The sequence below is a fragment of the Mustela nigripes genome, chromosome 2, assembly GCF_022355385.1.
Source record: "Mustela nigripes isolate SB6536 chromosome 2, MUSNIG.SB6536, whole genome shotgun sequence".
Taxonomy (NCBI): domain Eukaryota; kingdom Metazoa; phylum Chordata; class Mammalia; order Carnivora; family Mustelidae; genus Mustela; species Mustela nigripes.
In genome coordinates, this window is record NC_081558.1 from 136,895,517 (window position 1) to 136,922,749 (window position 27,233).

The window sequence follows — 27,233 nt, forward strand, 5'->3', positions numbered from 1 at the left end:
CTGCCTCATTCCGTGGGGGAGCTGGCACCGTGGGGGAGCTGGCAGGGTGAACACCCCGAAGTCCCTCCCACTGACTTCACTGCAGCTTGTTGGTCTCCTGGTTCAAGCTGTGCAGGAAACACGGTCCACACTCGGAGCATTCGACTGGCTTAAGGCATGGAGGTGGGAGCAGACTCCCTCGATGCCCGTTGTTCCCTGGAGCACCAGAGTGGAAGAAGCACAAGGCGCCGGGCTGCAGCAGGTGGAGGGGAAGCCTGCCCGTGACCAGCCTGGGCCTGGACAGCGCCATAGACTCCTGTTCCTCACACTCCTTTGGGGGGTGCTGCTCTCCTTTTGCAAGTAAGCCTGTTTTCTGAGGATCAGATCTGAGAGGGCGCCAGGAAGATTAGGAGAGCTTCCTTTCATTTTCCTTTCTCTCTCAAGGCTGCCTTCCGGAACAAGAAGCTGTCATCAGCCTGACCTAGAGTCCCCTCAAGAAGAAAGACATGGGATGCTATTTCCTGCCTGAGGGTAAATATGTTACCTGATGTATCAAAGTCAAAATCTTTGGCCCCTTCATCCCATGACTTTGAGCCAGTGTCTGTCCTTTGTACAAACCTGATACTGGATTTAAAGTTCAGCACGGCCTCTTTTGTGGTGGGAGCATAGGGGTCTCAGACAGGAGAGAGAGAGAGAGAGAGAGGCATCGGGGCTATTTACTTCCAATCCCCTAGAAGAGGCTTTGTCACTACTCTCTAGAGAGTGATCACTATTGTTTTTACATTGGGGCCTTAATCAGATGCTCTAGTATCTTTCTTTTATTGCTCGTCCCCTTGTCATCCTTAATTGAGCCTGCCATTGCATTAGATAATTACATTCAGCCTCCCCGGCTCCCCCTTCACAAACCTTCTTGGAAGGCTGAGCTCATGACTCATCTTTCTCTGATACAAAGTGACTCTCTGAATTCATCAATACCTGACACGGGGCTGCCCCCGTCCCCATTAGGCACCACATCATTGACTGGTTGGTTAATTTCAGGATTTGGTTCAGGGTCACAGGAATGGTTGCAAGATTTTTGTGACATTAGGCTTTTGCAGCCCATCAGCTCGTACAGGACCCAGGAGTAACCTTCAGTGTTGAATATAGTTAGTCCTTGCAAATTCCTAGGTGAACAGCGCTTGCCAGGGAATGAGCCATAAAAATGGCCACTGCTCCTCCTAACCAACATCCCCACTTTGTCTTCATTGGGTCATTATGCTGCATGTTCAGGGGGCTATTATGAGGCCATTGCCTGCCTCTCCTCCTGGAAATGTCTGTCCCTCTACTCTGACCTGGAATAAACCACCGCTAGTGGGGTCCTTCTCTGTCTTAGCTCTCTCTCCTCTTCTCTTCCCTTGGAAAGCCCCAGAATTCTGAAGGCTAGAGGTGAGAATCCCAGGCCCACAGCAATGATGTCCTTCTTGTTATTGGAAGAGCCTACACATTTGGGCTGCGCTTACCCCGGACCCTCTCATCCTACAGGTGTGGTGAGTCTGGAGTCCCCACCTTTCCTGTCCATGCTTCCCGCACTCTGGACCCTTAACACACCGAGGCCTCCATCCCACACTCCTCCAGCCCCTCCCTGTAAGAACCCCTGGATGAGTCCTCCTGGAGGGGTAAGAAAATCTTATTCTTACAGGGACCTTGTAAGGAGAGAGTTGGCCTTGCACTCAGTTCAGATTCTGGGTGTGTTTCCTCACTGAAGCAATGTTTTTAAAGGGATGTGTGTTGTTTATTAATAGGAGGAATAGAATTCCACTATATCATGGTATCTGTGAAAGGGTCTAGACAGCCATCCTTTAGTGACCTGAAAGCTGTCTATAATCTAGTTTTGCACAAGGTAGCACAGGGTGTGGGGTAAGACACACCCCGGGGACCCCCACTGCAGCAGAGAGGGTCCTGGGACCCGGGACCAGAAATCTGGGTTCGACTGCTAATCTGTCCACCTTGGACACCACTGTCCTCTGGGAGACTCTATCTTTCCTCCAGGGCAAAACGAGAATGGTGTGAAGGTGAAGTGATGTGATCATTGGGGGGAACCTCAGAGACAGTAAGGGTGTCAGAACTGTTAGTTGAATATGAATTCCAAGCAGAATAAGAAGAGATACCGTGAGCTCCAAAGGTTGTTTACAGGTTGTGCAACTCTGTCATCACTCTCTCTGTTTCCAAAGACTGGTATCTGCCCCACCTTCAAAATCTCACTCTCTGAACCTCCAACTTCGCCAGCTCCTCCTCACATGACTGGGAAATTTTCCCGCTGCCTTATGTCTTACACCTTTTGCTTTGTGTCAGAGACACTGGCACGCGGGAGACCAGGGCGGCCACTCCGCACCCCCACCCTTGGCTCAGAGAGGCGTCGGGAGGAACTTTGCCAGATTTAGCCAATGAGAATACAGGGCATCCGGTTAGATGTGACCTTCAGTTGAACGACAAATATTTGCACATTCTTAGAAGTAGAAAAACAACTCATTGTTTCTTTGAAAATCAGAGTTAATTGGTCACTAGGTATTTTGTGTCTGCTCTAGGCATAGTGTGTGTTTGTCTCATGTAGGTGAAGGTCAGATGTTGTTAGGACAGTGTCATTGGAGCCACTGAATTATAAAACTTTCTTCAACCATGAGAAGATTTAGGATGTTCTGGGGGCCAGCCTTGGGTCTTTTCTATTATTCATTCCCTGGTCAGGACATGCCAGCAGTTGGTGGCTTCCTTGCAGCCCAGGGTCCCCTGTTAAGCAGGGAGTTAGTTGCCCTTCCCCCAGGAACAGCCCTCAGCCAGTGATGGGTGAAAGTTGGGATCAATATCTCAGCCTTTACGTCCCTGAGTGAGGGCAAGACATCAGAGGTATCCGTTCTCCTCTATACTGTCCTCAAGTTCTGCAGCGGGACTGAGCCCCAAATGTCCACAGGTAACCACCCCTTATAGTCTTCTCTCTTCCCTTCTCTATCTGACCTCCTGATTCTCCTAACAGTGCTACCTCGGCCACTTCTCAATCAACACCCTGCACATAGATCCATGACTCAAGGTTGGCTTTTGCAGGCCCTCACCTAAGACAAAGCTGGACATTCTTTCTTTCTTTCTCTCTCTATGGATTCTCCAGCTGCCTCAGCCCTCAGAAATCATGAAAGGTTAAACTCATAGGGTACTTCCTGAAAATACAGAACCAGGAACCCAAGGATGATATCAGGAGTCCTAACACATTGGTTGCTGAGGTCTGTAGAGACCCCAACAACCAAAGGAGATGCTCATGGGAGAAGAGCTCAGCCTTGCTCTCCAGTTACCAGGCTACCAAACCAGGAGCCATGGAGTAGAAGAGCCGGTGTTCTGTGTTCATGGAAAAAGGATGGCATCCCACTTCCTGTCCAGTCCTTCTAGGAAGTTAACCTAGCAGCCCAGTCAAAGATTATCACTGCTAACATGGTATGCTCTCCAGGAACTGTCCTTGAGAAGATTCCGGGGTCAAGCAGGGTTTCAGCTGTCCTGAGACACTGGGAAAGGCAAGAGTTTGAAGCCACAGCAATCCAGGCTTGAATGTTGGTCTGCTTCTACCTACCTGTGATCCTGGATGGACAGCCTCTGTCTGCTCACCTATAAAATGAGAGCAATAATGACTCTTTTAGGTGAATCACATGCAAGTCAGTTGGGGTCAAAGGCTGTGTGGCAGTCAGTAAATTACTCCTTCCCCATTGTAACGTACCAGCAAAACCAAATGAGAACACACCCGGGTATCATTCTGTCTGGGATGGTAGCTTTCACAAGCCCTGTCTCTCACTCAGGCTGGAAGTCAGGCCCAGATCTTGTTAATTGCTTCAGCGGGCTCGACCTGCTCTGCTCTTCCTCCCACCTCACCTTTCTCCTGGATCTCAAGAAGGTTCCGTGAAGATTGCCACCAGCAAGGCTGTCCAGCCTTATTCCAGAGCAGATCCCACCAGTAATTTGCTGTGATGGATAGTGTGCCTCAAACTGCCTGTGTAATTGTGGTGAGAAGCCATGGAGCTGCCGTGTTTAGGAAATTCAGACTTGCAGGGAATGCGGCGCTGCCTTGGCCACAGTCATTCCAAAATTAGACCTTTCCCCTACTCCATCATTACATGGCTAAGCAGTCAGAACACTTCCTGAATACGAACCACATATCAGAAGTGATTTATGGAAACATCCACATGTGTGTGGATAGGCGGCAGAGAGAGGGAGGGAGGCTTGGGGTTGGCCCCAGACCTCACTGCCGCTCTGCACATAGCTGCTTAGACCGGGCACCAGTCGCCTCAGCCACCGCCCCAGCAGAACGATGGCTGCTCCTCTGCTGCAGGGATGGGGAAGGGCCACTGTCTACTGGGGACAAGAAAGGTAAAGTCCTTTCAATTCACAGACGTGCCAGACCATAAACCTCCTTACCATGCATGTTAACAGTTCAGATGCCCTGGATCCTGCCCTAAAGGCACTGATTCAGTGGGTCTAGCTTGGGGCCTGGGCATCGGTGCTGAACACATGGTTCTCAAACCATAGCTGTACATCAGAGTGGCTGAGGAGCTGGCAACTCTCCTGGTGCCCAGGCCCCATTCCCCAGACCGACGACATCAGAGTTGCTGACTGTGGGACCCAGGGACAGGGGCTTTTTACAGAGCTCCAGGTGATGCCCATGTGTGATCCGGTTTGAGACTCACTGTGCAGATAATTTGAAAATCAGACATGTTTGGGAAATATAAGTTCAGGACAGAAGCCGAAACAGGAGAACCAAGTGCTTTATTTATTTATCATCAGCAAACTGTAATTCAGTGCTCCTGATGGCTTCAGCAGGTAAAATCGTGTTGTAGGGGTTGATTCCAAGCCCTTGTTCTGATTTCTTAGACTCTCCAAGTTTATCAATTTTCTAATACAGTTTTCCAGATTGCAGTTCCCATAGCTACCTACATTTTAAAGGTCCCGTGGGTCATTTGGATGCTCTTTCCAATCTGGTGACTTCAGGGAATTTTTAAGAGTTCAAAGCTTTTGATTTATAATTTTGTAAGAGACATGAGGGTTTGAGCCACAAGGAAATTTAACGGTGACCGAACACCTCTAGACATATCTTTATTTTTAAATTTTTGTTAAAAAAAAAAAAAAGATGTTTGGTTGACGACTAGAAATCCTAAAATGGATGTCATGCTCTAAATTTCTAATTTGGTGTTTCCTTAACTCTGGAGAGAAGGCATGGTAAGGTAACTCCACCCTTCAAGCTGATTTCCCCATCTTGGTGCCACTTCAGCCAAAGCAAGAAAAGGCTCGAACCTCTTCCCTTACCTGTCCAATGATCACAATGGTGGAAAAAAAAAAATTACTGAATTGGGCGATCTGTGAGGTCCCCAGTATCATCTCCAGGGTGCTGTTGCAGGCCAACTATTTCCTGGGGGTGCGCCCCCTGGTGACAGCGTGAGGGATAACTTCTGATTAGTGCACAAGGAGGGGCTTTGTGCTGCCTCCTCCAGGGGTCAGGGTGTGAGAGGCTAGGGGTTATCTCAGTCAGGCTTCTCTGAGCCACCCATTTCTCCGCGAGTCTCCCGAATTTTATTTTCAGCCCTGCCAAGGACAGATTAAATGGCTACATGAATGGGGAAATACAGGAGGCTTTGAAACAGATGGTTGGCTGTGCAGGCACAGCGACTTGCCAGGCCCTGGATTGTGCCGCCATATGAATGAAAATCCCACCGTGGCTAGGTTTTTATTTCTCCAACCTATGGATGACAGCCGCTCCCTGGTCCCCCTGGCAGGGCAGCCTGGAGCAGTTACCTGCTATTATTTGCCTCCCATCAGGGCTCAGCTTCTCGCCTCTCTGGATTTTCCTGGTTCCTTTCTCTGAAAAGGAGTGCCATTCTAGACTAATTTCCTGATGGTGTAAATGATTTAGCAGGGCTGATGAATATCAATAGAGCTGCAGATGGGTTTAAGGCTCCTAATGAATGTGACAGTCACCGGTGCCAAATATTTTTCCAACTTGCATTTAGGATGAAAACAAGCTTGAATAGTGCCCACAAAGGTTACTTCTTTAATTATGCATTATACATTTTAAAGTCAGTAGACAGGTGTCAGCAAATTTTGTCACAGATGAGAAGCTGTGTACAGGGCCACGCACTGAATGCATGGGAGCCACAGAGCCCTGGGTTCAAATCCCAGCTCTGCCACTAACAAGCTGTGTGAATTTGAACAGGTTCTGTAATTTCTCAAAACTTGATTGCAAAATTCAGATAATAATACTTGCCCTTAGGCATTTTAAAAATAACAAGCATGGGGACATGTAGCATGAGCTGCATTCAAATGTAACAAATAATTATTATGTCCTACTATGCAGAAAGGGGTGCACTGTGTGCTGGGGAGTCAGAAGATTCTAGAAACTCATAGGTAAAGGAAATAACTAAATCAATGGTATACCAAGGGTAGGACAGAGAGAGCCCCTCCCCACCCCCAGCTGGGGCTATAGGGGTGTGTTGTCTGCAGATAATTTAAAAACAATAACAAAGCTGACTAAAAGTTGATCTGCTTTTTATTATCAACATGTTCCAAAAATTCTAAATAATATCAGTGATGAGATGTTCTTTCCCCCAACAACTTAGACCAAAAAAAAAATTACTTGTTGGTCCAAGTTCCTGAGAGCTAGTATGGTTATTATTGGGTATTAATACTATATACATAAGCTTTGGATTATCTCATTTTAAAAATTATTTATCCTTTAATAAACATTGTATTCTATCCAGAAGTTAATTGGAAGAATACCAATTGCCAATTACACAACGGGTCTCCCCATCCCCCACCTCCTCAGCATACGTGGGCTCAGGCCCAGGGGTTGGTTCTAGGCCAAGTTTGCAACCATTGGACATGGTTGAAGCAACCGGTTCTAGAGCAGGTTTTGCCACTGACCCTGGTGGTAGCACTTTTTCCTGCATTTAAACAGTAGATTTAAAACAAACAATAACTGCTCAGTGATTGCAAAACCAAACATATAAAGATCTCTGAAGTATATCCATTCTGTCATTTATGCGTAACCTCTTGGAGAGTCTGGGTTTTAAATTGAAAATAAGGAAACTGAATGGTGAGGTATAATTTTTTTTTGGCAAGTGTACATTTTAGATCATACCTGACATGTGCTGAATTCAGATTATCTTTAAATTTGCAATTCACTCTTCTTTTTAAATTATTTAAATTATTAATATTTGCTTTAAAAGAACAAATCAAGAAAATAATGATTATTGCTGATTATTAATGTGATTATTACTGAAAATAATTATTACTGATAATTAATGTGATAATTACTGAAGTTAATTACTGAAAATAATTCTATCACATAAAGAAGCGAGTGTTAAGCGATGATTCACCCCAGATGTCAAATATGTGAGGTACCTCACTGCAATGAATCACACAGTTCATTTTTTAAAGATTGTAAATTGACATAAATGATGGTCCTTCCTTTTTCAACATGGCCCTACTCAAAGTTCATGATGGAAGAATGAAGGTGTCTGCGGTCTTTCTGAAGATCTGACTCTGGGGCCCTTTGTATCTATCAAGCCTGGAGCTGGCCTCTTGAAGACATTATTTAGGCTTCTCAGTGTACAGTGAGATGTGTATGATTACCCCGATTTAAACAATTGGGACAAAATCGAGACAAAAACAAGGAATCGAGGCTGGGAGTAACACAGCTGGAGTTGACACCAGGGATCACCTGGCTCTGAAGCTTGTTCTCTTAACCACACTCCATCAAAAGGAGGGACGCTGATGCTGGCATTTCAGTTCTTGACTAGATTGCTGGAGAGTCTTTAGGACGATGAGATGCTAGACTTTGCTTCTCTTAACAACCATGCAGTGAGACAGGACACGGATGCTCACAAACCAAATATGTGTCTGAGCTGAAATGCAGCCCAGGAATTATGGAGAACTTCTCATTCACAGGAATGAAGCTGAGGCCCTGAGAAATTCTTGCACTAACAATCACACAACTATTACTGGACCGGGAACCCAGATTTCCATCCACCTACACCATGCTGCCTCTGGGTCTCAATTAAACACAAGCTCTTTTGTCCTTTCCAATTCTCTCACTCTCATTTCCACGGGTTTGGGCTTGGAAAGGGGAGACTCTGGCTGCATAATGCCTTAGCTTTGAGAAAGCAGGATGACAATGTCGCTGACAGAAAGGAGAGGTGTGTGGACCAGAGTTAGGGCAGGTACCTTGGCTGGGATGACTTGCGGTATCTACTACTCTCCTTGGACTCTACTGTTCAACTTCCCAGACACTGCTTGACATTGATTGTGATGACCTGCTCACACCTGGAGAAAGCCTCACCTTTCCTTTCCATGTAGAAACACAGAAGGGGCTTAGGTAGAACCATGCTCTTTTCTCTTTCTTTGAATTGTCTGGTCCTAAGAGGTTTTGCAACGTTGCAGCCCGGTTCATCCGCCTGGCTTTAGCGAATTTGTATTATTTGCTTTCCAGTCTGTTTCTCCATGTAGAAAATATGAGCCCCTAACTTAATCATTCCAAACTTCTAATGCACGTGACTATTGCTAAATGCAACTTCCTGGGCTTCACCCCAGATGCTCTGATTCATTAGATCCAAGTGGAGCCCTTGAATCTGCATTTTCAATGAAGATTGGTTGGAGTTTTTCTCGAGTCTCCATTCTGAGACGCTCAGAAACAATGCCATTGTTCTTCTATTCTTCCCAGGTCTTTATGAATGAAAGGCCCCCGGCAAGTGTTTGCCGATTGAAAATTAAGGTCACTTTTATCCTTCTACTGCACATATACACTATTTGGAAAATTTTGTGACTAGGTCAGGGTAGGCTTATTTTAATGAACACGGATGTTGATTCTAGAAGCTATCCCTCTCAGACCTCATTCATAGTTTTTTGTTGTTATTGTTTTTTAAAAGATCCAAAAGTTATGTGTTAAAAGAGAAGTTGCTTAATCAGCAATCTGATTTAGAAAAGAATTGACAAATTTTATTTTATTAACATCTCACACTAACTGTTAGGAAATAGATTAAAATGTAGAGTAAGAAATCATAATTCATTTGTAGGTACTTTTAACAGCAGAAAAGATCCAGCTTAGGAAAAAAAATTAGATTTCCCTTTCCAGATAATATAAAGTCTTCATAATATTTGCAATGTCAAAAAAATAATTTATTAGCAAGATTTAGAGAACCCAGAGTCAAAGGAAACCCAACAGTCATTTTTGCAATAATGAGACCTCCCAACCGTCGTAGAGGTGGCAGGAAATGGAACCTGATAGAGTCTGGGAAATCAGGATATTCTCTTAAAATAAACAATAAAATAAAATAAAATCCTAAGGATCTTCTGCCAGTTTTTGTGACAGTCATTATTTTTACACTTACACCAAAGTTTTAAAAGATGAGTAAAACAATAGGAAGCATATGTTTCTCTAACATCTGTCACGAGCTTGTGAGACCAAAAAAAAAAAAAAAAAAAAAATTAACAGAGGACCTGATGATTTGCTCTATAAGTTATTACAGGGCATGAGACGAGGTCTTTACCAATCATTATAGCACCTCCTGGCATTAGGGGACTGCACTGCTGGAGGGTTTTACCGTTATTCTCAAGAAATTCTGGTTGGAAATCCATTTGTCATATGTGACTTAATAATCAAATTATTGTAGAACCTGAAACTGAGCCACTTGGGAGTTTGGTGAGCAAAAATAAACTTACTTCCTATTTTAAAAGAATTTCACCTAAAAGCTAAGGCAAGGCATTCTAAACCAACCAGCTGTGTGGCTCTAATTTTAAAATAAGGATGATTCAAGATGCAAAACTCTCAAAAGCCTTCTTTATCATGCTCTTCCAATCATACCCTGTCTAAAGCTCTCTGAACTTTGCATCTAAATTCCTTAGAGGTGGGGTGCCTGGGTGGCTCAGTCAGTTAAGCGTAGGCCTTCGGCTCAGGGTCCTGGGATCGAGTCCTGCATTGGGATCCCTGCTCAGCGGAGAGCATGCTTATCTCTCTGCCGGCCACTCCCCCTGCTTGTGTACACTCTTTCTCTACGACAAATAAATAAATAAATAAATAGATAGATAGATAGATTCCTTAGAGGGGCTACTGTCTCTTAAAATAACAGAGACATGTTTCTTGGTCATCTGCTAGGCTCGGTCTCCGTTTATTCTACCCAAGTGAGGAGTCAGATTAGGACCAATCGCATACCTTGAAAAGAACATCTCTAAATCCCAAGGTAAAAGAGTGAAAACAATATAACATTTTAATTTCCCTTGATGTTAAAGAATATTCTGAAGACACCGGTTTAAAAATAGAGTGGTTAAAAACTTAAATTCACATTTTTCAAAATGAACCACAGTGGGAACAAAAACAAGAAAAATCAACTTCCAGGATATAATCTCCTTGGCCCTCAATTTCTCTAGATCGAATCTCTTACAGAATAGGGGAAATAGCTTTCTTCATAAGAAACACTAGCTAACTTAATTTTTTTTTCCACAAGTAATGCTGGTGAAGATCTCTGTCACCCACATTTTCAGGAAAAAAGGAAATGGAACAGAGGAACATTATCTTGTGTTTACGTTTCATGATGACTTGTTCTTCAATTTACTTGAATTTATAGACAAAACAGCCCTTTGGCAATTCATTCATCTAAAGCAATGAATTGTTCCCACAGTAGATAACCAAAAAATTAAGTGGATTCAAAAGACTGTATTTTTATTCAGACTTTTAAAATGAGCCCCAAATGGATAAGGAGTCTTATGGGGTGTGACTCTCTTTTTTTCTTTTTTAAGATTTTATTTATTTATTTGACAGCAAGAGAGGGAACACAAGCAGAGGAGAGTGGGAGAGGGAGAAGCAGGCTCCCCCAAGAGCAGGGAGCCCGATGCAGGGCTTGATCCCAAGACCCCAGGATCATGACCTGAGCCGAAGGCAGACTCTTAATGACTGAGCCACTCAGTCACCCCTGTGTCCCTCTTTCTTTAAGCAGTTAAACCCAATCATGCTCTTCCCTGATGTTTGTATATATAAAAGCAGTATCAGAGGCCTCATTCAGGCACATCTGCAGGCTCTCCCTGTCTGAAAAGTTCCAGGGCTGGAAATCACAGCAGCCTGGCGGTCAAGGTATTCATCTCGGGCCTTCTGCTTTATCTGTATTTGTCTCAGTCATTTAACCTCAATGTCCACATCTATAAAATGGGGAGATTGGCTCATTCCTTTTAGCTCTAGCTTTCTAGGTTGTATGACATATCACTTGCAAAGTGCTTTCACTAGTCAAAAGAAGGATACAAACTTCCAAATAACAGAAACCTGTATGACTGATAAAGATAATAGCTAACAATCATTAGGCCCTGAGACATGCTAAACAAAATGCTAAGTGCTTCGCCCTTACTATGCTACTGGAAAATAGGAAGGTTTTTGTTTGTTTGTTTGTTTGTTTGTTTGTTTTAATTCTACATATTTCAGTGTAGAATGTTCCAGAAAATTTAATTGCTTTTATATATACTGCTTAATGTAGTCAATATAAAAATCATAGTTATGTTATGGTCATATGACATTTATATATCAATTTAACAAGATTAAAGTTGTCAATGATCAAGGTAAATCTTCAAGGTGACTTTTTTTTTAAAAGATTTTTTATTTCTTTATTTAACAGAGAGAGAGATCACAAGGAGGCAGAGAGGCAGGCAGAGAGAGAGAGGAGGGAGCAGGCTCCCTGCTGAACAGAGAGCCCGATGTGGGGCTCAATCCCAGGACCCTGAGATCATGACCTGAGCCGAAGGCAGAGGCTTAACCCACTGAGCCACCCAGGCACCCCTTCAAAGTCACTTATAAAGAAAAATCTCCTTTCAGGAATATTCAATGGAACATGGTATAAACACATTTAATATGCAGATATGCCGACTTTACTTCTCTGAAAGATATGAAACATAAAAGGGCAGAGAGCCCCCACAAGTGACAGTCCAAACTTCTTCCTGGTGATGAATTTGTTGAGGTTAGAGCATCCTGAGAAAGGGAACATGTGATAATATTACCCAACATTTACACTTCAATTTCAGTGAATGCTGGTTTCCATCTCAAAACAGAATACCAACTTGCAAAGTCTTGTTGATACTCCATGGAAAATTTGGTGAACTAAATTTGCTCAAGTCCAAAAGATCTCACCTTTTGTGACTTTTTTGGCATCTGCACCTTGACCCACTTGAAAACGTGTCCTTGAGGCAACCAGCACACAGCAGGATGAGACCAGATAACTTTGCACACTTAAGGTATTCATGGTGGCCAACATGTTGCTAATGGAAACTTTTGGATCCTCAAAAAGCAAATTGAGTGACAAGTTTTACTAAATCATAAAAACATATGATGATAAGTATCAATCAAAATTCTTTCATCATGAATTAAAGAAAATGTGTTGTAGATACAGAACATACAAAATTTTTGTCTTTTACCCTAAAAAAAAAAAACCCTAAAGATGGTGGAGCTCAACTTCTTCATCATGAAAGTGAAATAGTCTATATTTAGAGGAGGCATTTAAGACCATCAGTGTTAATTTAGTTTTAAAATTTTATTAAGCAAAAGGAATGTCCACACATAGGAGTATAACGTGCCCCTTACCCCTGCCAAACACGAAACTTCACTCCCTACTTGCAAAGCTGTAGTACAATGAAAAGGAAAAGGGTTAGAATTATTGTTATTCATTCTAAAACTTTTAAACACTTCAAGATATTTAAATTAAAATTTAGGCCTGAATATATCAGGGCAGGGTTGGGTCCTTTTATAATCAACCAATACAGCTGTGTCTCTACCTTCTTCAGTCTCTGGCAGACATGTGGCCTTGTAAAAATGTACTACAAAAGGGATGAAAATTACTGAATAGAGTGATTTCTTGCTCCTTTCCTCCATGCCTCACCTACATAGTTCAATGACCATCTACATACCAAAACTGTATCAACTACTCACAAGAAAATATCCATTGTGTCCTAACAAACAGGAGGTTGAGGCCACCTACTCAAAACTGGGCAGATAAGAGCAAGCTTGGCACAGAATTCTTGTATCCGATGAGGAAGGTGTATAGTTTAAGGAATCTAAGGGAAGGACTGTTGCTCTAAGAATAGTCACAGCTGCTGTTGGCGTGCCAACTGTTCTAACACCTTTGTACCTCAACTTGATGTTTTTCTAACAGTACTTTGAAAGATACAGGGTGAAAGTCTGGGAGAATCCATTCCTTTATTCATTTTTAAAATTTCAACAAATATTTACTGACTGCCCAGGAGGGCAGTCCCCTAGGAGGAAGTTCTGGGGATGCAATAGCTAAATAACAAATAGACAAAGTGTCTGCCCTCATGAAAGTATATGACAATGAAGAAGACTAAGTTGGCATAGGATATAACCAATGCATTCATGTGAATGAATTTTACCAAATGAGTTTCTCCTATTCTGGTAACACCTGGGGTATAAAGAGAGAACTGGGCACTTGGCTGGGGTAACAAAATATAACTGTGTGCTCACTCCTTAACTTTTCTCTGGTCTATTTCCTCTTGGACGGTGTCACTCTAAAGTTGTGTATTTGCCACTAAGACATGTTAGGAAGACATTTAAACTTTTATGTAGAAAAACAGTGTCAAGTATTGGTCCGTGCTTTTTTTTCTTGGCTTTCCCTTTTTTCACTAGTAGGGAAAAACTTAAATTCACGTTGCTCTTTAAAACTACTTTCGTTAGAGTCTTGGAGTTTTTCATAAAGGCTTATGGGGAGAAAGCTAAGTAAAGGGCTTGATGTTTTTATAACTAAATGAAGTCAAGGCCCCTATATAAGAGTGAAGTAACAGAATGAAGTTAGAGAGGCCACAGAGCTGGTGTGTACATTACAACTTCAGGTGAGTGAACTTGATTTCTAGCAATAAACATTCTATCAAACTCAATTTCCTTTCACAAACTTATAGTGAGTAAATGCAATTTCCCATTCCAAGCAAGTATGTCTCTGAGATTAAGGATACAGTCCAAGAGAAGATAACAATAAAGTTTAGAGTCAGTATTTCTCTAAGGAAATTCTTGCAAACGAGTCAGAGAATGATTTAATGGCAACAAGATATGGAATAAATATAAACATGGGGAAAAAAAGACCGTCACTCCAACCTTGCTGTTTATATTCTCAGCGTGTTTAAAGTAAATATCTTACATTTTCTAGCCATTATAGATTAAGATGATCTGGCGAACTCAGTGCTTTGCCCCGTGCCAACATTCTTCAAAGTTTTTTCCTTAAACTGATCACTAAAGCTTGTGATCCTCTGGCTTTGATCACAATTTCAGCCAAGGCTAAACCAAATAAGTTTCAGAGGGCTAACTTTCTATTTCCATTACTCCTTAGTGTCACCTGATGCTTTCCACTGGGTACGTATTGCCTCTGGGAACAAGTGATGGGGCCTAAAGAGAGAAACAAGGCATTTTCTCTGATTTGTGCAAAGGTCCAACCCTCAAAGGAAAACCCAAAGGATGCTTGTGCAGAAACAATGTAACAGGCTTTGTGAGCGTGCTTGCTTCTGTAAGTGCACGGCTTTCTGCCCCAGAGGTTGGAAAAGATTCTCTGGAGCAGAGGGCGGGGCACCCGGGAGGAGATGCTCGGGCCTTCCGGAGGGGGGTGTGCAATGACAAACACAGTGGAATGGAAGGAACCTATCCCTCTTTCCTGGGCAAAGAGTGAGGAGCAGCACTATGCCAGAGTGGAAACGGCTACCCCTCATATCAACATAAATTTGCCAGAGGCAACCACACGGTGTGCCCCTGCCCAGGTTGGGGTGGAAGCAGCAGACTCATCCTCTATGCCCAGGAGATGTATGGATTAGTGGAGACCCGCGCCTTGCAGGGGGTATGAGGGATGACAGCAGCAAGGACCAGACAGGATGAGATCTTTTTCAGGAATGCCAGCAAGAGCAGATGATGACTCAGATCTCAGATGGGTAACCTCCCTGCCACAGCTCCATCCCTGTGCGTTGGTATCATTTAAATTCCCAATAACTTAGTGCAAGCTCTGGGAGAGAGGGAGAAAATATTCTTTATTGACTCAAGCTAAGATTTTGCCACCCAATGAGATGGGGTGTGAAACAGAAACTGAGTTGAGTTACAGAAAAATAAAGCTCCATTTCTTGCACAGCTAAATTTATGGACAATATCCTCACCTGATATGTTTCTTATAAAGAGATGGGTATTTCAGCTGAATTAGGATTACTTGGAGGTTGTTCTGGGGAGAGACTCATTTGTTTTAGCAAACAAATTTTCTGTCTTTTATTCACATGGGTTTTGTTGTTGTTGTTGTTTGGTGGGTTTGAAGGAATCAAGAAGAAGAGAAGAGGATCTCTTTAAATTAGGGTGGAAAGTAGGAGTGACTGTTCTGAAGTTACCAGTTTGAATTGTAGATTGGTAAAGCTTTGACTACATAAGCTAATAACGTTTGATGAAATTAGAATCATGGAGATTAAAATTCTTTGGTATCAAATTTAACTTTGCTTTCCAAACTGTTATAAAAGTTTGAAAAGTTGACAGTAATCAGTGATTTTTGCAATCTTAGCTGTATACCAAAAATCATCCACAGGATTTTCTGTAAATAAGATATACCCAGGACCTACCAAATCAGGATCTCTTGATTGGGGTCTTGTTCTTAACTAAGCCTTTTCTGGGCAGCCATTTTTTTTTAAATGTCACAAGGCTCTAGGACAGCTAACTTAGTGTCAATGGACGTGTGAGAAGCCTATTCTGATGCAACAACTAGGAGTATTATCAGAAGCCACAGAAAAGGACACTAGTGCATTTAATGAAAAAAATTTATTAAGCACCAATAATTTCTTGGACTCTCTAGGAGGTAGAACGTACAAGTAAATAGACTTTTAAGACTTGCATGCAAGATAAAATGCTGTTTCAGCTTCAACACCTCAGTGGAAGCAGTGTCACATAACTCCAGAGATAACTCACGTTTAGTTTCCCTGCAAGAGTAGAGCTGGGACTTTCCTCAGAAGCCCAGAACCAAGCATGCCTCCTGAATTCTTCCACTCATGTGTTCATTCTCCGCTCAGCTCAGAAGCAAATCCTGTCAAGAAGCCTGGCAACTCTCTGTTACTGGCAGGGGATTGTCAGGGGTGTGGTGGTAAGACCTGGAACTTTAATAAGGCAGGGATGCCTTCTTGCTCTTATGCAGGGGTGAGTCATCCTGACCTTCTCCCACCAATTCCGCTCGCCCTGAGCAGTATCATCAAGCATGGGGGGGATCCTGCCGTGTTCCTGCTGCCGAGGCCCACAGGGATTCCACAGGCGTCAGACCTTCTGGGACAACTCCCTCAAGATAACATCTCCCTAGTGCCACACTGACCATGTCACCGTTCTGGAGCCTTCAGTGGGTCGCCGCTGCCCATAGATGGCCCTCAAGGCCCTGAGAATCTGACCTGCCTGTTCCAGCCTGTCCTACTCCAGCCCTGAAGTTATTCTCCCTTCGTCAAACAGTCTTATTATATCTCAAATACCTTCCCACCTCTAAGCCTTTGCTCTAGCTTCTGCACTGCCTGGAATTTCCTTACTTTTAACTTGGGCGACTGATAAACTACCCATTCTTTCAAGCCCACCAAATGTTCCCTCCCCCACAAAGGCTCGTATTAGCTTCTTGGGCTCCTATAATGAAGTACCTCAGAGCGGCTCAAACAATGGCATTTGTTTTCTCATAGTCCTGGATGCTGGAAGTTTGAGGCTACGGTGTCAGCAGAGTTGGGTCATTCGATGAGCCGTGAGGCTCTGTGCTAGGCCTCTCTCCCTGCCTTCTAGATGGCCCTTTTCTCTGTGTCTTCACATCGTCTTCTCTCTGTCCATGTTTCTGTATCCAAATTTCCTCTTCTTATCAGGACACCAGTCATACTGGATTTGGGCCCCACTTTATGGACCTCATTTTGACGTAACTACTCCTTTATAGATGTTATCTCCAAATATGGTTACATTCTGAGGTATTAGAGGTGAGGATTTCAACAGAGGAGCTTTGGGGGCAATACGCTTAAACCCGTAACAACCGTATTCTGGTTGCTCATTCCAGTCAGAAGTAACCTGTCCTCCCTCGTGCTGATTGTCTGTACCGTATATGACACTTAGCAACAACTGGATTTTATCTTTGTTTCTTAACTGGGGATGGGCACATTGTACCTACACGGTGAGCATCTATTACAGTAGAAGCTGCTTCAGAGACCCCCACTCACAAATTCTGCAGATGAGTGATTCCTCACAGCCTCTGTAAACCTCCCCCTTCCCTTCTCTCTCTCAGAGAGCTGGCAGTGATCAGGCCTCCCTCTAGAACCAGTGGGCTTCTAGTCAGACTGAGTGAGTTGTACGTTCACCAAGAATCTGTTTTTGAGCCCCAAACTGTGTATCCCCTGTCTGGCTTCATAGATGTACACATTTCAAGAATTATGTGAAGCAATGAATTATGAGCACAACGGGAAGGGAGTGTTTATATAGAGATGAGGAGGCCTGGTTTGGAAAGGCTTGCCAAAAGGGAGCTCCTCAAAAGTAGTGCTAAATTAAGCATGAGTGAGACAACCGAAGAGTCAGAGAAGAGGGACTCTTGAGGGGCGCAGTCAGTTAAATGTCTGCCTTGGGCTCAGGTCATGATCCCAGGGTCTTGGGATGGAGTCCTGCATCAGGCTCTCTGCTCAGCGGAGAGCCTGCTTCTCCCTCTTTCACTCCCCTTGCTTGTGTTCCCTCTCTGGCACGCTCTCTCTCTCTCTCTCTCTCTCTCTGTCAAATAAATAAGAATCTAAAAAAAGAGTACGGGAAGAAATAATTACATTCTGGAGGCCTCTGTTCGTAGATGACAGTATGAGTGTTTTTAAGTTCTCGTAATGAAGACATACTTTAAAGAAGCTCAAAAATGGATATTGTAGATGGTGCATTATAAATGGGGTTTGTGAAAGATAGCTCCAGTATCAGACCCAGATTCAACAAAAAGACTCCCCCCACCACATCAAACAATTCCTGAATGAACACACTAATTTATGTTTTAAGTTCAAAGAAGTGTTTATAGCATGTATGTCTTAGCTTTTTAAGATGACTCTTCATTTTATGTAACTTCTCCAATCAAGGATCCAACTCCTTTTGCATAAGCGATGAGGGACTCTGAATAAGCTGACTTGTCAATGAAGGATTATACTGAGGTGTGGTTTTCCTAAACAAAGAAGGCATGAGAGCTGTCTACAGAATTTGCTAAGCACTGGCTGCAGCTGACAGACCTCAGGCTTGAGGAATGTTTCTTCCCAGACAAAGACCTCAGGGCCACGGTCTCAGATGCAAAGTCTGGAGACTCCAGCGTCTCAGAGAAAGTCTGGTGGGTGACTGTGGGGGGTCAGCACAGCCCCTCACCCTGGGCTCTCCTGCTGGCCACACCCACGAGCACAAGTCAGTCAGCTCCCCAGCCCTTGATCCAATATTTCTGGAACTCCTGCTCACACCAGGCAATTCTGCTTCAAAAACACTTTGCAATCTTTCCCACCATCGGTTCACCCCACAGATAATCGATATGTTCCTCATAGCCCACGAGGAAATGAAACATTCTACAGCTACCCACAACAGAAGGCTAACACTCAACCTGTCTGCCTTAAGAGACCAGGCTGTCACACAGAGCACACCTGAGTGGTTTTTGTTGTTGTTGTTGTCGTTATTCTGTACATTAAAGAAATGACAGCCACTGCTGACTACTGAATAAAGTAAGAATGGAGACAGTAATTCCTACAGATTTTCAGATCAAGGAAAATGTAGCCAGTTGCAGAAAACCCTGGTCGGAAACAATTTCTTTATTTTGTAACCAATGGACCTGGCTGGGGCAGAACATTGTAGAATGACCACGTGGTGGGAAGGTAAAGGCAGGAACTCGTCCCTGCACCTAAAGAGTGTCAACAAGAGGACATCCCTGCCCACACTGTGGACAGAGACCGAGGGTCCGCTTTGCCCTTTCGGATGTGGATGTCTCCTCATCAACTAGTAATGGTTCTCCCTCCAGCACCCCCAAACGGGGCTGTGGTGGTCTCTCTTTGCAGTACAGAATGAACTGAGCAGTCATCTGGAATGTTTTTCTTAAGGTAAAGGTTAAAAGGATTATTAATTCTGACACTACTTACAGAATTACACCGCAAATCATCAGCTATTTCTCCCTCCTATTAAATCTGAGATACGGGAAATTAACCCACCTCCCACAGTCCTGTCACCCCATTACTTATCTGTGAGCTTATTTCCTTTCACTCTCTTCCAAGTTTTTTCTCACTCTTGTTTCCCCTTCCTGATGTTTGCCTTCCTCACCTCCTTCCTGGCTTGCTTGCATTCCTTGATGTCTAGCCCCCAAAGGAATTAAACAAAGAAAGAAAGAAAGCTCTTGAGTTGGATGTAAAGAAGAGACAAAGAATTCTAAAGCTGGAAAGGCTATTAAGGATGTAATGGAACTACTTCCATTATGGACAAGCCCATGGAGATGCAGACGCGAAAGCCAGTTGAGGCAGAGGCTGGCTCTACAGTTCAGGTTGGAAGCTCTGGGGTTGTACTCATGCAGGGACTAGCTAAGGCAAAGGCCATGCCAGCTCTTTGAACCCCCTTCCCCGGCCCCTGCAAGGACCTTCCCTCCAAAGAGCAGCAAGGCGGAGATGCCATGCGTGCAATTGCTCTGTCAACTGTGAAACATTTTAAATGCTTAAATGTTTTCAAAACTCTGTGTATCACCGGTAGATTATAGTGACCTATCTCCCGCATTCTGAAGTCCCATCCAGGCACCATGAGGGCTGGGGTGAGAACTTCATTTAATTAGGTCTCTGCCTGCTCCCTCACTGCAAGGGGTTAAATGAATGCCTCCATAAGATGTGTCCTTAAAGCTTCACATTTAAAATAGCCCAGAACTCTCAGGAGAGTGATAATAAAAAGAAGAAGGGTACCACATGCTAGGATTGCGTGTTACTCTTCTCAGCACCCCAAATCACGTGCCAATCCATTCTCTCACAGGGAATGGACATTTTTCTCAGTTTAAACAAGAATAGAATTCATCTTTTGAATTACCTGCACATTCCCCATTTATTTATTTGCTTACTTACTTACTTACCGACTTACTAATTTACTTCATATTTGGCCTTGTCACTTCCTGCCTTTGTCATTGAAGTTCTCATCCAGGAGATAGTCTGCCTTCGGTACAGGAATTTGTAAAATTGAGTTCATGGCCGGCATGTTTTTCAAATATAAAATTCTATATTACGACACAAGTAATGAAAAGTCGTAGAGCACGCCTCCTTCTTTCAGCTGGTGATCACCCCTCAAGGGATACTCTGTGAAGGGCTCTTATTTCTTTTACATAAAGGATACATTTTGCTATTAAATGTAGGGCCCTGGTACTAACTTCTCTCTTCTCTCATCTAGGTTCACATGGACCCTGGGGAGCTTCTGTGCTCTGGAATCCCACATTAGTTTGGATGGGGATGATTCACTGAGAGCGAAAGTGAAGCAAGCGTCATTCCTTCAAGCCGGCGCCTTTGGGGTCCTGTAATCCCTTTGCCCTTCTTTAGTGGGGCCACAACACCCTGGCATAACATGGACCCCACGGCGGTCTCGAAACTCCATCCCAGCCAGAATCTACTTCCACAGAAGGAGGGCAGGTGGGGCACTAACTAAACACAGAGTCCTGACCTAAAGATGAGGGAGGCGTGGAACAAACACCCTTCATCTCGGCCACTGACTCAGTCAGGAATCAAAGCAGAAAGCGGCGGAAAATGAATCCAAATCTCATTCCCTCTCAACCTGAAAGAATTTTAAGAGTTTTCTAAGAGCAGAAACTGCCACCAAGGCTGTAGGAGTCAGGCTAGCTGGGGTCTGTGACTGGTCTGACAAAGGCTAACTCTTACCCAGATGTCCAATAAAAACACTTAGCAAGTATCATTTCCATAAGGCTTTGTCTACTCGAAACACAAGCCAACTGTTTGGGTCCAATTTATGAAGCAAGGTCTTTCGAAGGTTATGGGGTGAGGAGGCCTGATGACAACTAAATTGCCTTAAATGGAGCTCAAAATACCACCTTAACCATTCTCCTCTCCCAAGAAATGCTTCATCATAAATCAACTGGCTCAAAACGTATTAAAAATGACAAATAGAGCAAGCACTTACATTTCATTTTTTTCTTTTAATTCACCAATGCATCAAAGATTTCTGAAGGATATTATTCCGCACAAAAGAGATGAAGTGCACCAGAAATGCGAGATTCCAGGGATAAAAGAGGAGACTAAAAAATCAAATGGTGGACCAGACTTAATACCGAAAATTATTCTGAAAATAGACACACTCATTTGAGAACTAGGACATGAGGATGGTCTGTTCCGAACTTGTAAGGAGTGGTGAATCTCACAGTAATAGGACACATGTTTTTCATCTTAGAAGAACTTATGAATCCATTTTAGCGCATTAAAGTTCATGGGTACTGTTTGTCCACAAGTGAGCTTTCTCCTCCCTTTTCCCACCATGCATATTTTAATGGGGTATTGATTCAATGGGGGGAAAAAAAAACCTTCCAAAACTCACTAATGTTTCCTGAATTGCCATTAGGCTAGCTTTAGAAGGAGTTTTATAACATGTGTTAAATGAAACTTTCTGGGCAAGAATCTTTAATATTCTTCTACTTTGGGATAGCAGCTTATTTTTTATGTGTCCCTTCCTCTATACGTAGAAAGTCATTCTTCTCAATGAGAATTATTAAGTGCCTAACATAAGATGTAAATTTGCCTTGAGCTAGAATAGATTAGGAAGAGGATGGGGCAGAAAAGTCCAGCCCAGCAAATCATAACGCATGTCCTCAAAAGGCATTGGTTCCGAGCACTTGGATGGTTCAGTATGGAAGGAAGGAGAGCAAACCCCATGAAAACAGTTCTTCTTTCCCCTCCCTTCCTGTTGATTACAAAAACCTGAAAAACTCAACCAATCCTAAAGGCTGTGAACCTGATTCCCCCCATCCCCAAAACCTTTTTCAGTCTATTTGGAAACACCTGTTTTTAATTGCATTTGGATTTGAAAACTAATTTCAGGTGATATTGAGTTCAGGCTCCAATCAAGTTGGAACCAAGAGATTATTGCTTATCCACGCATCCCAAAATTCGGGGAGGCTTGAGGCCAAGGATACCACACGTTCTGAATGCATGCATGAGGCCCATATGTTTAGAAATGAAAAAGGAATGGCCTCGTTCTCTCTGGGAAACTTCTTTAAGGCCATGATTGGGGGTTTTGGGTTACAGCTTTTAGATTCAGCATTCGATTTTGGTAAAGGTCATTGGGAGGACAATACCCTCCCAGGCATTCCAACACACAGAGCAGGAGATGAAGCATTCATGTGATCAATTCAAAATAAAAATAGTATTTTAGATTGTTCACTGAAGAGACCATAAATCCACCCCACTCACCCAATATGAAAGAAATTGAAATCAACAGGCCGTCGCCTAACCACAATTTCCCTCCTATAGTCTTTAAAGGCATGGAGCCCCTCTCTGCTTTCCTTCATACTAAAAAGGTGAAGGAAGGAGCGGGACTCAAGAATTCTTCTTTGTACATGTTCTAGAACTGCCTTTTCCACTCCAGAATCTGTTGAGACCAGGGCTTGGGGGCTGGTCCCAAACCTGTCACTCACTTACAGTGTATTCCTGGGCTCTTGGCCTCATAGTAGACAATTTTAAATGAGGTTCTTATTTCTCTGCTTCACAAAACATTTTGGGAGTTCTCATTGCTGATTTGTCATAAAGTACTAAAAATCATAAAGATCTGCTGAAGTGCAAGAGGCTATTTTGATTTTCTTTAATAGCTGAGTCTAAGGAATAAAAGGAAAATTCATGCCTAGAATCCTAACATGATTATTTGATATTCCGCATGACAATCCAAAACAAGGCTTGGTGCCCTTGCTTTGCAATATTCCAAATGACAACTAGTGCCAGTTTTATTGAGCTGATCAACAATAAATACCTCTTTGATTTTTAAAACCGAAAGCACCAAAGAGTAAGAGAACACAGAAATATATTTCAATTGGACTATAAAGCTGTTATAAATTTCAGTAAGCTAAAATACTGAGAACACAGAGTGCCCTCATATTTGTTCCCCACATTCAAAGGATGCAGGTAGGCTTAAACTTAAACACCATTGTTAATTTTTACTAAATTCATTAACCAATTTTTATAAATGTTTTACATACAATGAGTTATTAGTTCCTAAGATTCCCTTTTATGGATGAATGGGAGAGCACCACTTACCATTTGTTAATTGTTCTAATGTTCTAATTCTAATTCTAATCCCGAGCACCACCCACTAATGAAGAAAATATAATTTCCACAAAGCTTCTTTATTCTTATTCAGAGGCTGCATTGTGCTTTTTTGTTGCTGATTATTGGTTTATTTATTCCTCTTCCTATATATTTATATAAATACCAATATATGTATATGTTGCTCTTAAAATTTTACTTTTGTAATACTGCATATCGAATTATTTACATAGATATAAGACTATTTGGGCTCTGGAAATTCAAAGGCATTAATTAGAGAAAAATGTGATTTTTGCTCCCATTAAACATCTAGAAATTTCATTGGGGGTTTTGATTTCTAAGACCTGACAGAAGGAGAAAATACAGTATCTGGAAATTCCCAGAAATCATGGAGAGCCAAAGAATCAGGAAGGTAAAATACACATCTCCAAGTTGGGTCCTCTGTAGGTTGCCACAATGAAGTAGGTCAGCTGCAAAGTGCAAGGAAATAGTGACTTTTTCACAATTGAAACAACCACAATACCCATGGTAAATGCTTCATAATAATTTATTGTGACTGCGTTAAATTGATGTTAATATGCAAGCCCTGCAAAACAGATTGAGCAAAAATTCTGGTTTGTCTAATTCTGCTGCCTAAACTGAAAGGAATTTAACAGACAAACAAATCTGATCAAGAATCACCGTAGCACTGTGACTTCTGTGTTGCTGGTCCTAAAAGTACTTCTTAAAATTCTAAGGCATCTTCTAAAAGCAGACGAAAAGAAATAAGAAGCACTTTTGATTGATCAGAGCAGAAAGACCAAACAATGTACTTACATTTCTATATAGTTGGAGTAGAATATAAGTAGAATTATACAATATATGTAACCACAAATAAAGCCTGACATTCCAATTTGCCAGGAATGTTCTAAGTGACAACACAGAGAGAATGAGAACATTAAGAGGCAACTGAAACATACCTTGGGATCTGAATATTTTAAGTGAAACTGGGAATCATTAGAGAAAATTTAGATGGAAGTAATTTTTGTTCTGCATTCTTGCGAGTTTAGAGACTGATGAGTATTAAATATCTCTTTCTAGGATAGGTTGTGTCCCTAATCAGATAGAAAATCATGTATCTACACAGTAAGATATGGGAAGTGGTTTTGAATAATGGCAATATAAAAAAACATTTTTGAGGGGCACCTGGGTGTCTCAGTTTGTTAAGCCTCGAGGTGTTCATTTCGGTTCAGGTCATGATCGTGGGATCCTGAGATGGAACCCAGAGAGTCAGGTTCTGTATGCAGCAGAGCAATAAATCTTAAAAATTTTTCTAAATAATTTCAGTAGAGATTTATTTATCTGGTTTCCAGAATTTCTGCTTCAGCCCCACAGAACCCCTTCTCTGCACTAGGAAACCATCTGCCTCTAGGAAAGGCCGAGTGGGCAGGTTCTCCAGCAGGATGGGTCTCCTCACTTTGAATCAGGCCCTTCTGCCCACCAGTCTCTGTCCCATGAGTGGAGAAGGTGCTTTCTGGAGTTTCATATATCTTAACCAAGCCCTGATCGGTTATGGTATGCTAAAGTTTACCACCTACGAAATCCCAAAGGCTTAAAGTTTCTTAGATGTATTTCAAAAAGTTAATAAAAACACTTTCTTCAACTTTCTTATTGGAAGAACATGGAGGGGGCAGGGATTGCTTCCCAGCACACTCCTATTTCTTTTTCAAAATAAATTATTTCCTAGACTAACATAAGCACGTGGACAGTATCTTTGTGAGGTTACAGAATTAACAGCAATGAAAGACTGGGCAAAAATACTTCCTAAGTGACCCCCCCCCCCCAAAATGGATCTAGAAGACAGAGTTTACTGCTCTCAAGTGATGATTACCTTTCTCGATTCTGTTCAAGTCGTGCGTTGATTCTTCATCAGTAACAGGCTGGGCATTGCCCCTGATGGCTCAGTGGACACCAGCGCCCTGAGTGCGCATGCGTGAGCTGCCTTCTTCTCCTCCCCAGGGCCTCACAAGGAGCAAATAACGCAAGGTTGGGGGGGGGGGGTGGTCGGGGGTCGGGAATGCTACAAACCAGTGAACCGGCACCCACTGGCACGCTGAAAGAAACTGTTGCGGCTGCATAGCACTTATTTGGTATTTCATCTCCCTAATACTGGCATTTCTGGAACGGCACCACAACAAAAGGTACCAGGGGAAAACATATGCCCTTTCCTTAGAGCTCAGCATCCCTAAGTGCTCTGAAAGGACAGCCACAGGTAGTGTCGGATGGACTGTGGCGATGGGCGGCATCGATTCGAAGAAAGCGAAGTAGTGTTTTAATTGCCCGCCTATGCACTGATAAACTCAATGCCTCCGTTCCAGCACGGACAGACTTTGGGACAGACTTTGGGAGGGGACAGCAGACGGGAAAGAACACTGCGGAGATGAAGTCGGAAGAGACTGCAGAGGAGGACGGAGGAGATTAAACGTGGTGTTAGTGACAGCAGTAGCCAGCCGCATTAAAAACGGGAACAGGGAGGGTGATGCAGGCCTCCGGGAGGAGAGAGGCAGCGAAAAGCCCTGTGCTTGAGTCAGATGAAAAGCAGAGTGACTGAGAAACCCAGGCACCGCTGGGAAGTGTCAAGCGAGGGTCCCGCGATGGGGAAAATTGGGGTCCTTCAACCAACGCGTTCTTGATAAACACCTACATCTCCTCTATCTGCACGTAACACTCGGGGTTAAGTCAGCAGTGCCCGGCCAGGTACTTTTGGGGAAGCTCTGGCCATAAACAGAAAGCAGCTGGCCATAAACCTTTAACGTTGCAGAGCCGAACAGCTCCTTCTCCTTGGGCCCTGGCTGTCTGTATTCTAACTCCAGCAGGTAGTTGTAAAAGCCAGAGAGCTTCCAGGGGCGATAATCAGATTGAATACTCTTGTTTAGGAAGCTAGAAATCCTGGGATGTAGAACCTTAGCAAATGCGAAAGGCAAAGCCAGAAACCCAAACTAATCACGCAAAAACGGAAGGAGGAAACTGGGTCCGGAATGAGTCCACCAGAGCAAGCCCGTGCATTTTTAACCTCTGTATCCTATTTTTTAAAATTAAAAATTATTTTCAATTTTCATCTTATCTTTTTAATATGTATTCTATTTTTAAAATTTTTAAGTTTATTTTTTAAATAAAAAATTAAATTTTAAATTTAATTTTTAAAAATTCATCCATTTTTCACGCTGCATCAGTATGAGGGTTAATAGCAGGAGACACCAAACACACAGACATCTGACTGCAAGATTCTGAGTAAATCGTTCCCACTTGTTTAACATCAAACTGATGAAACTTTTATATTAAACCATTTGTGGAGTTATAACTGCAGCAGTAGAACTCACAGTTTCACACACATTACAGCCACATGGTAAGACAATAGACTTCAATATAACATTACCTTCAAACACATTTCTTATTTGGGGGATTTGCTTTATCCCCTAATGTTCAGGGCTAGAGAGACCATTGAGCACACGTTCCTTTGCAAAACTTAATTTTCTTTTGAACCCTGCATTGACCTTAAGTTTAACATCATTCCAAATCTGGTCTACTTTGCCCACACAAGATATTGCAGCTAAGCAAAACTGTTCTGGAAGGCTCATAAATTGTATGAGCTGCTCATTTTAGGCCTGAGGGAGTAAATTGAAGAGAGCTAGTGTGTCATATTGTTTTAGACTGTTTGGCACAGGAATTCAGGATTCGTTCTAGATTGATTGAACTAGTTATGGTGGTGACTCTGTGTGTGTGTGTGTGCACGCATATATGTATTATAGAATATATATGTGGAATCCATACTCTGTTATTGTAGTGACCTTTACCAAGTTGTCCCTTTTTTAAAGTTCTTGCTGTCAAGCTTTATTTAATACACTTAAAGTGGGTTTGGTGTTTTGGGGGTGTAGGGGAGAAAACTGATTAGGTGTTCCCAAGTACTGGGGAACCATATATTAAATGGT

At 42.8% G+C, this 27,233-nt stretch overlaps 1 long non-coding RNA gene across 3 annotated transcripts; it reads left to right on the plus strand.

The window, feature by feature from the left end:
- On the plus strand, positions 1-23,586 carry LOC132012098 (uncharacterized). Of its 3 annotated transcripts, XR_009402526.1 has the most exons (5): positions 1-339; positions 424-510; positions 1,501-1,634; positions 2,987-4,359; positions 7,476-8,067. It is a non-coding gene; the product is annotated as an uncharacterized LOC132012098 (long non-coding RNA). The 3 variants fall into 3 exon arrangements; XR_009402525.1 differs by lacking the exon at positions 2,987-4,359 and having other exon boundaries at positions 66-339; XR_009402524.1 differs by lacking the exons at positions 2,987-4,359; positions 7,476-8,067 and adding an exon at positions 20,396-23,586 and having other exon boundaries at positions 68-339.
- The last annotated feature ends 3,647 nt before the right edge of the window (positions 23,587-27,233 follow it).